General features: G+C 46.4%; 1 pseudogene; it reads left to right on the top strand.

Moving 5' to 3' along the window:
* The first annotated feature begins 853 nt into the window (after window positions 1-853).
* On the top strand, window positions 854-8,402 carry LOC114907535 (annotated as a pseudogene).
* Window positions 8,403-15,157: the final 6,755 nt, after the last annotated feature.

Here is a 15,157-nt window from a genome sequence, read left to right as displayed (position 1 = left end):
AATAAAAACAAAAATTAAAAAATGGGACCTAATGAAACTTAAAAGCTTTTGCACAGCAAAAGAAACTATAAACAAGACAAAAATATAACCCTCAGAATGGGAGAAAGTATTTGCAAAGGAATCAATGGACAAAGGATTAACCTCCAAAATATATAAACAGATCATGCAGCTCAATATTAAAAAAAAAGAAACCCAATCCAAAAATGGGCATTAGACCTAAATAGACATTTCTCCAAAGACATACAGATGGCCAAGAGGCACATGTAAAGCTGCACAACATCAATAAGTATTAGAGAAACGCAAATCAAAACTACAATGTGGTATCACCTCACACCTGTTAAAATGATCATCATCAGAAAATCTACAAAAAAATGTTGGTGAGGGTGTGAAGAAAAGAGAACCCTCTTGCACTGTTGGTGGGAATGTAAATTGATACAGCCACTATGGAGTACAGTATGAAGTTTCCTTAAAAAACTAAAAATAGAATTACCATATGACCCAGCAATCTCACTACTGGGTGTATACTCAGAGAAACCATAATTCAAAAAGACACATGCACTCCAATGTTCTTTGAAGCACTATTTACAATAGTCAGGTCACGGAAGCAACCTAAATGTCCATCAACAGACAAATGGATAAAGAAGATGTGGTACAGGTTCTGTTGGGGAAGACGGCGGCAGCCAAGAGCACCCTTCTCTTCTTGTCCCCAGGGACTTCTGACTGAGTCTTCCTGGGAAGAGCGGGGACTGCAGGCGCCCTGCATCCCAGGAGCCCTAACCAACTTGGTTCCTCAATTAGTGGTGGGGAAGGGCATATCCTCTTGTGTAGGACTCAGGCTCTCCCTGCCGTCAGGATGAGGGCTCAGGGGGTAACCGAGGAGTCCGAAAATGTGAGTAAGATGAGTTCTCTCTTGGAACGGCTCCATGCAAAATTTAACCAAAGTAGAACTTGGAGTGAAACCATTAAGCTTGTGCGTCAATTCATGTAACATCTTTACCAGCAATGACTGACTGGAGTCTATAGCAAGCCAGAATGGACTGGGCTGTCATCTCAGTGCCAGTGACACCGAATGTTACATCACATCAGATATGTTATATGTGGAAGTGCAGTTAGATCCTGCAGGACAGTTTTGTGATGTAAAAGTGGCTCACCATGGAGAGAATCCTGTGAGCTGTCCAGAGCTTGTACAGCAGCTAAGGGGAAAAATTTTTGATGAATTTTCTAAGCACCTTAAGGGTCTTGTTAATCTTTATAACCTTCCAGGGGACAACAAACTGAAGACTAAAATGTACTTGGCTCTCCAATCCTTAGAACAAGATCTATTTAAAATGGCAGTTATGTATTGGAAAGTAACGAATGCTGGTCCCTTGGATAAGATTCTTCATGGAAGTGTTGGCTATCTCACTCCAAGAAGTGGGGGTCATTTAATTAACTTGAAGTATTATGCCTCTCCTTCTGACATGCTGGATGATAAGACTACATCCCCTATCGTTTTGCACAAGAATAATGTTCCTTGATCTTTGGGCATGAATGCATCAGTGACAATTGAAGGAACATCTATTATGTATAAACTCCCAACTGCACCATTAATTATGGGGTCACACCCAGTTGACAACAAATGGACTCCCTCCTTCTCCTCAATCACGAGTGCCAAGAGTGTGGATCTTCCTGCCTATTTCTTCTTGAAATTTCCCCAGCCAATCCCAGTATCTAGAGCATTTGTTCAGAAACTTCAGAACTGCACAGGAATTCCATTGTTTGAAACCCAGGCAAATTATGTACCCATCTATGAACCGATCACTCACTTTGAGATGTCAAAGGACCCTGACCTTGTACCTTTGAATCACAACATGTGATTTTATGCTGCTGTTCCAGGTCAGCCACACTGCTATTTCCTCAACAAGGATGCTCCACTTCCAGATGGTAGAAATCTACCAGGAACCTTGTTAGCAAAATCACCTTTCAGCACACTGGCTGGGTTCCCCTTATCCTGAATCTGATCAGACACCAAGGGGCTTAATACACCCTAATTGGAAGCTGTGTCAAAAGAACTATTCTGAAAGAAGATTCTCCTGGGCTCCTCCAATTAGAAGTGTGTCCGCTCTCAGAGTCCCGTTTCAGCATATCTTTTCAGCACCCTGTGAATGACTCCCTGGTGTCTGTGGTAATGGATGTACAGGACTCAACACATGTGAGCTGTAAACTCTACAAGGGACTGTCAGATGCACTCATCTTCACAGATGACTTCATTGCCAAAGTTGTTCAAATATGTATGTCCACCCCTGTAACAATGAGAGCTATTCGGAGGAAAGCTGAAACCATTCAGAACAACACCCAGCACTGTCCCTCATTGCAGAGACAGTTGAAGACTTGGTGAAAAAGAACCTGCCCCTGGCTAGCAGCCCAGTGTATGGCATGACCACAGGCAACAACCCAATGAGTGGTACCACTACACCAACAAACACATTTCTGGGGGTCCATATTACCTTGTTTAATATGAGCATCAAAGATAGGCATGAGTCTGTGGGGCATGGGGAGGACTTCAGCAAGGTGTCTCAGAACCAAGTTCTTACCAGTTTGTTGCAAATAACAGGGAACAGGGTGTCTACCATTGGCTCAAGTCTGACCCTCCTCATCACATGCCGCCACCTGTCTCTTCGAAGGCTGGAAACACCAAGAACCACCCGAAGCTCATGAATCTTCTTAAAGATATTCCTGCCCAGGATTTCTCAACCCTTTATGGAAGCAGCACTTTAGAAAGGCAGAATTCCTGTTCTGGCACACCCCGGATGGAAATGTGCTTGGGAAGCAACCAGAGAAAGAAGAAGAAGACATAAAGATTATCACCTGACAAACCCAAGCACCAGACTGAAGATGACTTTCAGAGGGAGCTATTTTCAAGGGATGTTGACTCACAGACCCTATCTTTGATGTCAGCATGACAGCTGACACACTGGATATGCCACACATCATTCCAGCTCCAAGTCAGTGTAGCAATCCCCCAACAAATTACCGACAACAAGTAATTCATCCCAAACCTAGTATTCAAAGGAAAGGGTTAGGGTTAAGGTTAGGGTTAGGGTTAGGGTTAGGGAATGGTGTATGATTTAGGGTACAGGTTAGGGTATGAAAACAGGTTAGGGTTAGGTTACGTGTTAGGGTATGGGTTAGTGTTAGTGTATGGGTTAGGATTAGGGTAAACGTTAGGGTAAGGGTTAGGGTTAGGGTTAAGTATAGGGTTAGGGAACGGATATGGTTTTGGGTACAGGTTAGGGTATGACACAAGTTAGAGTTAGGGTACGTGTTAGGGTATGGTTTAGAGTTAGTGTACACGTTAGGATTAGGGTATGGGTTAGGGTAAGGTTTAGGGTTAGTGTTAGGTTTAGGGTTAAGGTAGGGTTAGGGTTAAGGAAAGGGTATGGTTTATGGTACAGGTTAGGGTACGACAATGGGTTGGGTTTAGGGTACATGTTAGGCTATGGGTTAGTGTTAGGCTTAGGATTAGGGTACGGGTTAGGGTTAGGATTAGGGTACGGGTTAGGGTCAGGGAACGGGTATGGTTTAGGGTTAGTACAAAGGTTAGGATTAGGGTACGCATTAGGTTAAGGTTTAGGGTTAAGGTTAGGGTTAGGGTTAGGCTTAGGGAACAGGTACTGTTTAGGGTACAGGTTAGGGTACGACAAGGGGATAGGGTAAGGGTATGTGGTAGGGTATGGGTTAGTGTTTGTGTACAGGTTAGGATTAGGGTACAGGTTAGGGTAAGGTTTAGGGTTAGTGTTAGGTTTAGCATTAAGGTTAGGGTTAGGGTTAGTGTTAAGGTTAGGGTTAGGGTTAAGGAACGGGTATGGTTTAGGGTATGCCAAAGGGTTAGGGTTGCGGTACATGTTATGGGACAGTTTAGTGTTAATGAAAGGGTTAGGATTAGGGTGTGCGTTAGGGTAAGCATCAGGGTTAGGGTTAGGGTTAGGGAATGGGTACGGTTTAGGATAGAGGTGGGGTACAGCAATGGGTGAGTGTAAGAGTACTTGTTAGGGTATGGGTTAGTGTTAGTGTATGGGTTAGGATTAGGGAATGGTTTAGGGTAAGGTTAAGGTTAGGGTTAGGGTTAGGATTAGGGGATGGGTACAGTTTACGGTACAGTTTAGGGTATGACAACAGATTATGGTTAGGGTACGTGTTAGGGTATGGGTTAGTGTTAGTATACAGGTTAGGATTAGGGTACAGGATAGGTTAAGGATAAGGGTTAGGGTTAGGGTTAAGGTTAGGGTTAGGGAAATGGTATGGTTTAGGGTAGAGGTTAGGGTATGACAAATGTTTAGGGTTAGGGTATGTGTTAGGGTACGGTTTAGTGTTAGTGTATGGGTTAGGGTAAGATTTAGGGTTAGAGTTATTGTTAGGGTTAGTGTTGGGGAATGGGTACAATTTAGGGTACAGGGTAGGGTATGACAATGGGTTAGGATTTGGGTAAGTGTTAAGGTATGGTTGAGTGTTAGTGTATGGGTTAGGATTAGGGTACGGGTTAGTGTAAGAGTTAGAGTTATGGTTAGGGTTAGGGTCTGGTATGGTTTAGGTTACAGTTTAGGGTACGAGAAGGGTTTAGTTTTAGCGTACATGTTAGAGAATGGGTTAGTGATAGTCTACGGGATAGGATTAGGGTACGGGTTAGGGTAAGGTTTAGGGTTAGTGTTAGGGTTAGGGTTCAGGAATGGGTATGGTTTAGGGTAAAAGTTAGGGTACAACAAGGGTTTAGGGTTAGTGTATGAGTTAGTGTATGGGTTAGAATTAGGGTACGGGTTAGGCTAAGGTTTAGGGTTAGTGTTAGGGTTAGGGTTAGGGAATGGGTACGGTTTAGTGTTAGTGTTAGGGTTAGGGTTACAGTTAGGGTTAGGGAACGGGTACGGTACAGGTTAGGGTACGACAATGGTTTCGGGTTAGCGTATGTGTGAGGGTATGTGTTAGTGTTAGTGTATGGGTTAGGATTAGGGTATGGGTTAGGGTAAGGCTTCGGATAAGGGTTAGGTTTAGGCTTAGGGTTAGGGTTAGGGTTAGAATTAGGGTTAGGGTTAGGGAACAGGTGAATTGCAGTGTCCCTGTGCTCCATATAAAGTGATGGAAATATGCAATGGAAGTGTTAGAAACATCTTATTTTACCCAAGCCTTATACACTGCTATATATTAATTACAGTGTGGCTCACATATCTGTTCATTGAAGTTACAATGTTCTCAATTTCTGTTACTGATCCTCTAGAGTGGGCCCCAACAAGGTTCCCCTTGCCCAGTGTCATTGGAGCCAACAGATCGAGACTGAGTTTGGTTCAGAAGCAAGGGAAACTTTATATTTTGATCAGAGAATGGAGAGATGAGAGCGTGCGCTCCCACGCGTGCTGTGGGCTGGGCTGCTGTTTAGGGATCTCAGCAGCGTCAGCGGGAGGGAGGGGGCGGAGCTCTCGAGGGCTGGGTTGGCTGCAGCTAAGGCTGTATGTCGCAGAGTGTGCATGGAGCCCCGGGAGCTGAAGTGTCGACCCAGCCATTCTGCACTAGAAAATCGGGTCTGAAGTGTCGGGTGTGGGACCTCTGCCTGTGGAACCCTAGGAGCACGTGAAATTAGAAAAAGCACAAAGAAAAAAAAGGTTAGACTTTAGTTTATTGCCCAGATTCTATTTTTATCTCCCAGGAATTTTTCATGGGCTTTGGCGGTGACAAGCCCCTCCTCTGCCTTTTGTCCCATTCCTCATTCTTGGGGTGCTGTGGGTGCAGACCCCTCTTCTGTAACTGCTTCGTGCTGAGTTGGGAGTCCTCATACTCGTGGGGAGGGGCAGAACTTCTCCCCAGCAGCCTCCATGTGAGGTTGATTGTCCCCAGGCCTCCTGCCTCACTGCTTGTCTGCCTGAGCGCCAGCATTGGAAGTGTTATAGATTCTAATGACCTTTAAGGGTCCAGGAAAGAGATGCGCAGAGACGCTGTGGGGGCCGGTTTTACCCCACCCCACATTTGTTCGGCCACCTTAGGCTGACGGTTTCTGCCAGCCTAGATGCTCTGACCAGTAGTCTGTGCTTTCATCAATTAGGTCCCTGAATTAACGTACAAACAGCACCAGATGTCAGAGCCCTGCCCACTCAACTCCCAGACAGTCCAGGGCCGGTGGTGATCCATGACCATGACGGCCACTGAATCAATGGTCTTTTGAAGTAACCAGGAGTCCAGCTGGTCTCATTGACTGCAGTCACTGCGGTGTCTGTAGGATTTTCTATGGTGACAGCGTGATATACGGTTCCTCTGCCAAGCTCATTAGCTCCCCTCTGGGTGCAGTAACTACTGCAAGCAGTAGTCTGCTCTTTTGGGGCACACTCTTGTTTTCTGAGAGAAACTCCAGGTCAAGTGATGGTCACATGAGTCGTCATGGGGGCCCGTTGCCCCCGGTTGTCTCTCTGGAGGTTGGAGCTGGAGGGCCTCCTCACTCGAGGTCAGTGTGCCCACGGAGTGACCCCTGCAACTTCAGGGCATGGTGGGTGGTTAGGATCACCACATGGGGTCCTTTTCCCTTAGGAGGGAGCTGGCCTTGTGGGCTGCTGATTTCCAGGTTTTTAGATACCCCCAGACCCTGGCTGGATGGGGCAGCAGGCCAAGCCCTTGGTAACCATAGTTTACCCTACCTGGAGGGCATTCTTGCGTTGTTCCATTTCAAGTGGTCCCAGTTTTTGCACTAATACTCCAAGGGTGATTCACCTTCTATGCGGATGTAAAGGTCAAAGGGTTTAGCTAAATTAGGGAGTTCCAGGGCAAGGGTCTGAACTGACTGCTCTTTGCATTCTTGAAAGGCTGCTTCTGGCTTCTATTCAAAAGGATCATCATCTTTTCCTTTCAGTGTTTCATATAGAGGCCCAGCTATTAGACTGTAGTTAGGGATCCAGATGCAGCAAACCCTGGCCTCCCCAGTAACCCCTAAGTTGTCTTCTAGTTTTGGAAGGGGTAAGGCTGCAAATGGCTTCTTCCCTTTCCTGGGATGGGCTTCTCCGACCTTCTGTGAGAATGAAGCCCAGGCAGGTCACCTTAGTCTGTGATATTTGAGACATTTTCTTGGACACCTTCTATCCTTTATTGGCTAGGTAGTTCAGAGGCCTCCTTAGTAGGGCTGGCGATCAGAATGTCATCTGCATATTGAAGGAGGGTTCCCTTTTGCAGAGGTAGAACTTTTAGGTGTTTAGCTAACGTTTCCCCAAAGATGCTGTGGGAATTTTTGAACCCTTGGGGCAGGACGGCCCATCATTATTGTTTTTGTTGTATATTGAGTCCTGCCACTCACAAGCCAAAATTTCTTGTGACTCTGGGACTAATGGAATACAGAAGAAGGCATCATTGAAGTCTAATACAGAATACCATGTCCTGGTGGATGGTAGAATGACCAGCAGGGTGTAGGAATTAGGAACTACTGGATGTATATCCTCGGTGGCTTCACTGACTGTCCTGACATCCTTTACCAGGTCCCCAGCAGCCCACGGGGCTCTCGTGGTGAGGCCAATCCCAGGATATGGAGCTCATCTTGGCAGGTCCCCAGCAGCCAACAGGGCTCTCGTGGTCACGCCCCTCCCAGGGTATGGAGCTCACCTGTGCAGCTACCCAGCAGCTCATGAGGCTCTCGTGGTCAGACCCCTCCCATGATACAGAGCTCCCTTGGGAAGGTACCCCAGCAGGGCTGAGCACACAGGAACCGTGCTCATAGCCCTGATTGCAGAGCAACCCCAGCTCACCTGTCACTCAGAGCTGACACAGAACACCTCAGAGCAGGACTTGAACTAACAAAAAACAGCTCCGACAGGTCTGTGACCCTGGGCATCACTCTGTGCGGCCTCCCTCTGCCTGGCCTTCCAGAGACTTCCAATTCAGCTGGGGCACCAGGCCTCTGTCTCCACCCACCACCCCTCCTCTCCCTGATTCCTGGGTTCCTCTCATTAGGAGAGGGTCTTCTTGAAGTTGTCTCCTACTCATGGGCCAGATAAAATGATTACAAGACAAGCCAGAGCTGCAGCCCCTTGTCTATCCTGACTCTCAGGAGCCACACCTGTTCCTTGGACCTGGCCGGTTCAGCAAGGTCCATTTTCTGCAACTGTGAGCCCCTGAGGGGTGAGGATTGGCTGAACTGGGCAGCCTGACTGTGCGGGCCAGCCCTCCCCAGGTGTGCCTGGGTTGAGGTCAATATAAACACCGCTCCAGGCAGCAAGAGCTCCTGCAGCTGTGCCTGACGCCATATTCTCTGCCCTGTCAGCAGTGTCAGGGCCGGGCTGGTGGGTGGGAGTGAGGGCCTACGGCTTTTTGGGTGGCCTGGTGTGAGTGGGGCTCTGCTGGACTTTCTGCAGGAGTTGCCAAGTTGCCACTTGCTAAAGAAGAGGATGTGTCACCCGTAACTGCCACTGGAATTTCTCCCTGGGCAGAGGTGAGGAAGGAAAAAAGCAGTGGGGGCTGGGACAGGACGGGTATCTCAGGCAGGGAAATGGAAAGCTTCCAGAAGAGCACCCGGGGTCACGACAATAATGGCTGGCCTGCAGGCACCAAGTCGGCTGGCGTGCTGTCGCTGGTGTGGCTCCACGGCCCTTCCTCTAGGCTTTCAAGTCCTTGTACATATTCAGGTGTTTTACCTGGGAAGGGTGGGAACAGTTCAGCAGCAGCTGGCCTGGGGCTCAGCTCACGTTTACTCACAGATGCCTCGGCATGGTCCCCCAGCTTTGCAATGAGGATGCTCCTTGCAGGTGTGCTGCTGGCTGCATGGGAGATGATTCCCCATCACTGACCAACTTCAGAATGGTTTACCACTGGAGCAAGTGCCCTGATAGGGTTTTCCTCTGTATACCTGGTGGGTTCTTTTTGTTTTTTTTTTCTTTTTTGGCTCAAGGTAGATTTTATTCCTCTTTTTTGTATTTATTGATATAAGCATGGAAATAATTCATTCCTATAAATACATGTATGTGAAGGGAATAACTTTTTTCTGTTTCTTTAAATTTTATTTATTTTTTTTAATTTTTAAATTTAATTTTATTTACTTTTTTATACAGCAGGTTCTTATTGGTTATCTATTTTATAGATATAAATGTATACATGTCAATCCCAATCTCCCAACTCCCCCCACCCAACACCCCACGGCTTTACCCTCTCAGTGTCCATACGTCTGTTCTCTACATCTGTGTCTCTATTTCTGCCCTGCAAACGGGTTCATCTGTACCAGTTTTTATGTTCCACATATATGCATTAATATACAATATTTGTTTTTCTCTTTCTGACTTACTTCACTATGTAGGACAGTCACTAGATCCATCGACGTCTCTACAAATGACCCAATTTCATTGCTTTTTATGGCTGAGTAATATTCGATTTTATATATGTACTACATCTTTACCCATTCGTCTGTCTCTGGGCATTTAGTTTCCTTCCATTACCTGGCTATTGTAAATAGTGCTGCGAAGAATATTGTGGTGAATGTGCCTTTTTGATTTACGGATTTCTCTGGGTATATGTCCAGTAGTGGGATTGCTGGATCATAAGGTAATTCTATTTTTAGTTTTTTAAGGAACCTCCATAAACTTCTCCATAGTGACTGTATTAATTTACATTCCCACCAATAGTGGAAGAGGGTTCCTTTTCTCCACACCCTCTCTAGCATTGGTTGTTTGTAGATTTCCTGATGATGCCCATTATAACAGGTGTGAGGTGATACCTCATTGTAGTTTTGATTTGCAATTCTCTAATAATTAGTGATGTTGGCTTAGGGTAAGGGTTAGGGTTAGGGAATGTGTATGGTTTAGGGTAGAGATTAGGGTATGACAATGTGTTAGGGTTAGGGTACGTGCTAGGGTATGGGTTAGTGTTAGTGTACGGGTTAGGGTTAGTTTACAGGTTAGGGTAATGGTTACGGTTAGGTTTATGGTTAGGGTTAGGGAACAGTTATGGTTTCGGATACAGGTTATGGTGTGACAAAAAGTTAGGGTTAGGGTACGTGTTAGGGTATGGGTGTGTAGTAGTGTATGGGTTAGAATTAGGGTACGGGTTAGGGTAAGGCTTAGGGTAAGTGTTAGAGTTGGGCTTAGGGTTAGGTTTAGGGTTAGAGAATGGGTACGGTTTAGGGTAAAGTTTAGAGTACGACAGCTTGTTAATGTTAGGGTACGTGTTAGGGTATGTGTTAGTGTTAGTGTATGGGTTAGGATTAGGGTACAGGTTAGGGTAAGGGTTAGGGTTACGGTTAGGGAACGGGGACGGCTTAGGGTACAGGTTAGTGTATGACAATGGTTTAGGGTTAGCGTACGCATTAGGGTATGGGTTAGTGTTAGTGTACGGGTTAGGATTACGTGACGGGTTAGGGTAAGACTTCGGGTAAGGGTTAGGGTAAAGGTTAGGGAACAGGGATGGTTTAGGGTACAGGTTGGGTACGACAATGGTTTAGGGTTAGCGTACGTGTTAGGGTACAGGTTAGTGTTAGTGTATGGGTTAAGATTAGGGGACGGGTTAGGGTAAGGCTTCGGGTAAGGGTTAGGGTTAGTGTTACTGTTAGGGTTAGGGTTAGGGAATGGGGACGGTTTAGGGTACAGGTTAGGGTACGGCAACTGTTTAGGATTAGCGTACATGTTATGGTACGCGTTAGGGTTAGTGTATGGGTTAGGATTAGGGACGGGTTAGTGTAAGGCTTTGGGTAAATGTTAGGGTTAGGGTTAGTGTTAGGGGATGGGGGCGTTTTAGGGTACAGGTTAGGGTACGACAATGGTTTAGGGTTAGCATGCATGTTAGGGTAAGTGTTAGTGTTAGTGTACGGGTTAGGATTAGGGGACGGGTTAGGGTAAGGCTTCGGGTTAGGGTTAGGGTTATGGAATGGGGATGGTTTAGGGTACAGGTTAGGGTACAACAACGGTTTAGGGTTAGCATACGTGTTAGGGTACGAATTAGTGTTACTGTATGGGTTAGGATTAGGGGACGGGCTAGGGTAAGGCTTCGGGTAAGTGTTAGGTTTAGGATAAGGTTTAGGGTTAGGGTTAGGGAACAGGGACGGTTTAGGGTACAGGTTAGTGTACAACAACTGTTTAGGGTTAGCGTAAGTGTTAGGGTATGGGTTAGGGTTAGTGTACGGGTTAGGATAAGGCTTCGGGTTAGGGTTAGGGTAAGGGAATGGGGATGGTTTAGGGTACAGATTAGGGTACAACAACGGTTTATGGTTAGCGTAAGTGTTAGAGTATGGGTTAGGGATAGTGTAGGGGTTAGGATTAGGGGGCGGGTTAGGGTAAGGCTTCGGGTAAGGGTTAGGGTTAGGGAATGGGTACGGTTTAGGGTACAGCTTAGTGTATGACAACTGTTTATGGTTATCATACGTGTTAGGATATGGGTTAGTGTATGGGTTAGAATTAGGCAACAGGTTAGGCTAAGGCTTCGGGTAAGGGCTAGGTTTAGGTTTAGGGTTAGAGTTAGGGAACGCGGACGTTTTAGGGTACAGCTTAGTGTACGACTATGGTTTAGGGTTAGCGAACGTGTTAGGGTATGGCTTAATATTAGTGTGCATGTTGGATTAGGGGACGGGTTAGGGTAAGGCTTCGGGTACGGGTTAGGGTTAGGGAACGGGGATGGTTTAGGGTACAGGTTAGTGTACGATAACGGTTTAGGGTTAGCGTATGTGTTAGGGTACAGGTTAGTGTTAGTGTACGGGTTAGGCTTAGGGGACGGGTTAGGGTAAGGCTTCGGGTAAGGATTAGGGTTAGGGTTAGGGACCAGGGATGGTTTAGGTTACAGATTCGGGTATGACAATGGTTTAGGTTTAGCGAACATGATTGGGTATGTGTTAGGGATAATGTAGGGATTAGGATTTGGGGACGGGTTAGGGTAAGGTTTTGGGTAAGTGTTAGTGTTAGGGGTAGGGTTAGGGTTAGTGTTAGGGAATGGGGATGGTTTAGGGTACAGGTTAGGGTATGACAGTTGTTCAGGGTTAGCGTACGGGTTAGCGTTAGTGTACGGGTTAGGATTAGGGAACAGGTTAGGGTAAGGCTTTGGGTAAGGGTTAGCCTTAGGGTTAGTGTTAGGGACTGGGGAAGGTTTAGGGTACAGGTTAGGGTACGAAAACTATTTAGGGTTAGTGTACATGTTAGGGTATGGGTTAGTGTTAGTGTACAGGTTAGGATTAGGGGACGGGTTAGTGTAAGGCTTCGAGTAAGTGTTAGTGTTAGGGTTAGGTTTAGGGATAGGTTTAGGGAATGGGGACGGTTTAAGGTACAGGTTTGGGTACGACAACGTTTTAGTGTTAGTGTACGTGTTACGCTATGGTTTAGTGTTAGCTTACGGGTTAGGATTAGGGGACGGGTTAGGGTAAGGTTTTGGGTAAGGGTTAGGGTTAGGGTTAGGGTTAGGGTTAGGAAAAGGGGACGGTTTACGGTACAGGGTGGGCAAGACAAAGGTTTGGTGTTAGAGTGCATGTTAGGGTATGGGTTAGGGTCAGTGTACGGGTTAGGATTAGGGGACTGGTTAAGGTAAGACTTCAGGTAAGGGTTAGGGTTAGGTTTAGGGTAAGGGTTAGGGAATGGGGAAAGTTTAGGGTACTGGTTAGGGCATGACAATGGTTTAGGGGTAGTGTAAATGTTAGGGTACAGGTTAGTGTTAGTGTACGGTTTAGGATTAGGGGACGGGTTAGTATAAGGCTTCGGGTAAGGGTTAGGTTTAGGGTTAGGGTTAGGTAATGGTGCTGTTTTAGGATACAGCTTAGGGTACGACAATGGTTTAGTGTTAACGTATGTGATACCGTACAGGTTAGTGTTAGTGTACGGGTTTGGATTAGGGGACTGGTTAGGGTGAGGCTTCAGGTAAGGGTTAGGCTTAGGGTTAGGGTACGGGGACGGTTTAGAGCACAAGTTAGGGTACGACAATGGTTTAGATTTAGCGTACGTGTTAGGGTACGGGTTAGGGTTAGTGTACGCTTTAGGATTAGGGGACGGGTTAGGTTAAGGTTTCAGGTAAGGGTTAGGGTTAGGGAAAGGGGATGGTTTATGGTACAGGTTAGGGTAAGACAATGGTTTAGTGTTAGCGTACGTGTTAGGGTATGGGTTAGGGTTAGCTCACGGGTTAGGATTAGGGGACGGGTTAGGGTAAGACATCGTGTAAGGGTTAGGTTTAGGGTTAGGGTTAGGGTTAGGGAATGGGGACAGTTTACGGCACAGGTTAGGGTACGAAAACTGTTTAGGGATAGCTTAAATGTTACGTTACGTGTTAGTGTTAGTGTACGGGTTAGGATTAGGGGATGGGTTAGTGTAAGGCTTCGGGTAAGTGTTAGTGTTAGGGTTAGGGTTAGGGAACCAGGATTGTTTAGGGTAAAGGTTAGGGTACGAAAACCGTTTAGGGTTAGCGTACGTGTTAGGGTACGAGTTAGTGTTAAGTTTAGGATTAGGGGATGGGTTAGTGTAAGGCTTCGGGTAAGGGTTAGTGTTACGGTTAGGTTTAGGTTTAGGGTTAGGAAACGGGAACAGTTTAGGATACAGGTTTGCGAACGACAAAGTTTTAGTGTTAGCGTACATGTTAGGGTACGCGTTAGCATTAGTGTACAGGTTAGGATTAGGGGACGGGTTAGGGTAAGGCTTCGGGTAAGGGTTAGGGTTAGGGTTAGGGAACAGGTACGGTTTAGGGTACAGGTTAGGGTACGGCAACCACTTAGGTTTAGCTTACGTGTTAGGGTAGATGTTCGGGTTAGTGTACCGGTTAGGATTAGGGGATGGGTTAGGGTAAGGCTTTGGGTAAGTGTTAGGGTTAGGGTTATTGTTAGGGTCAGTGTTAGGGAACGGGGACGGTTTATGGAACAGGTTAGGGTACGATAAGAGTTTAGGGTTTGCCTATGTGTTAGGGTACGTGTTAGGGTTAGTGTAGTGGTTAGGATTAGGGGACGGGTTAGGGTAAGGCTTCGGGTAAGGGTAAAGGTTAGCGTTATGGTTAGGGTTAGGTAAAGGGGACAGTTTAGAGTACAGGTTAAGGTAAGACAATGGCTTAGGGTTAGCGTACCTGTAAGGGTACGGGTTAGTGTTAGTGTACGGGTTAGGATTAGGGGAAGGGTTAGTGTAAGGCTTTGTGTAAGTGTTAGGGTTAGGGTTAGGGTTAGGGAATGGGGACGGTTTAGGGTAAAGGTTAGTGTACGACAGTGGTTTAGGGTTGGCGTACTTGTTAGGGTATGGGCTAGGGTTTGTGTACGGGTTAGCATTAAGGGACGTGTTAGGGTAAGGCTTTGGGTATGGGTTAGGGTTAGGGTTAGGTTAAGGGAATGGGAACAGTTTAGGGTGCGACAACGGTTTAGGGTTACCGTACGTGTTATGTTACAGTTTAGGGTTAGCATATCGGTTAGGATGAGGGGACGGGTTAGGGTAAGGCTTTGGTTAAGGGTTAGAGTTAGGGTTAGGGTTAGGGTTAGGGGATGGTTTAGGGTACAGGTTAGGGTACAACAACGGTTCAGGGTCAGCGTACGTGTTAGGGTATGGGTTAGGGTTAGTGTACGTGTTAGGGTTAGGGTTAGGGAAAGGGGACTCTTTAGGGTACATGTTAGGGTACGACAACGTTTTAGGGGTAGCCTACGTGTTAGGGTACAGGTTAGTGTTAGTGTACGGTTTAGGATTAGGGAATGGTTAGGGTAAGGCTTTGGGTAAGGCTTAGGGTTAGGGATAGGGTTAGGTTTAGGGTTACGGAACGGGGACGGTTTAGGGTACACGTTAGCGTACGACAAACGTTTAGGGTTAGCTTACATGTTACGGTACGGGTTAGGGTTATTGTACAGGTTAGGATTAAGGGATGGGTTAGGGTAAGGCTTCGGGTAAGGGTTAGGGTTAGGTTTAGGATTAGTGTTTGAGAACGTGGACGGTTTAGGGTACAGGTTAGTGTACAACAACTGTTTAGAGTTAGCGTACGTGTTAGGGTACGGATTAGTGTTAGCGTACGGGATAGGATTAGGGGACGGGTTAGGGTAAGGCTTGTGGTAAGGGATAGGATTAGGGTTAGGATTAGGGTACGGAGACGGTATAGGGAACAGGTTAGGGTACGAAAACAGTTTAGGATTAGCATACGTGTTATGGTACGGGATAGAGTTAGCGTACGGGTTAGGATTAGGGGACGGGTTAGGGTAAGGCTTCGGGTAAGGGTTAGGGTTAGGGTTAGGGGATGGGGA

The sequence above is a fragment of the Monodon monoceros genome, unplaced genomic scaffold (assembly GCF_005190385.1).
Source record: "Monodon monoceros isolate NGI ecotype Baffin Bay Population unplaced genomic scaffold, NGI_Narwhal_1 Super_Scaffold_3, whole genome shotgun sequence".
Classification (NCBI taxonomy): domain Eukaryota; kingdom Metazoa; phylum Chordata; class Mammalia; order Artiodactyla; family Monodontidae; genus Monodon; species Monodon monoceros.
The sequence above is the reverse complement of the archived record's forward strand: the minus strand, read 5'-3'. Positions and strand labels throughout refer to the sequence as shown.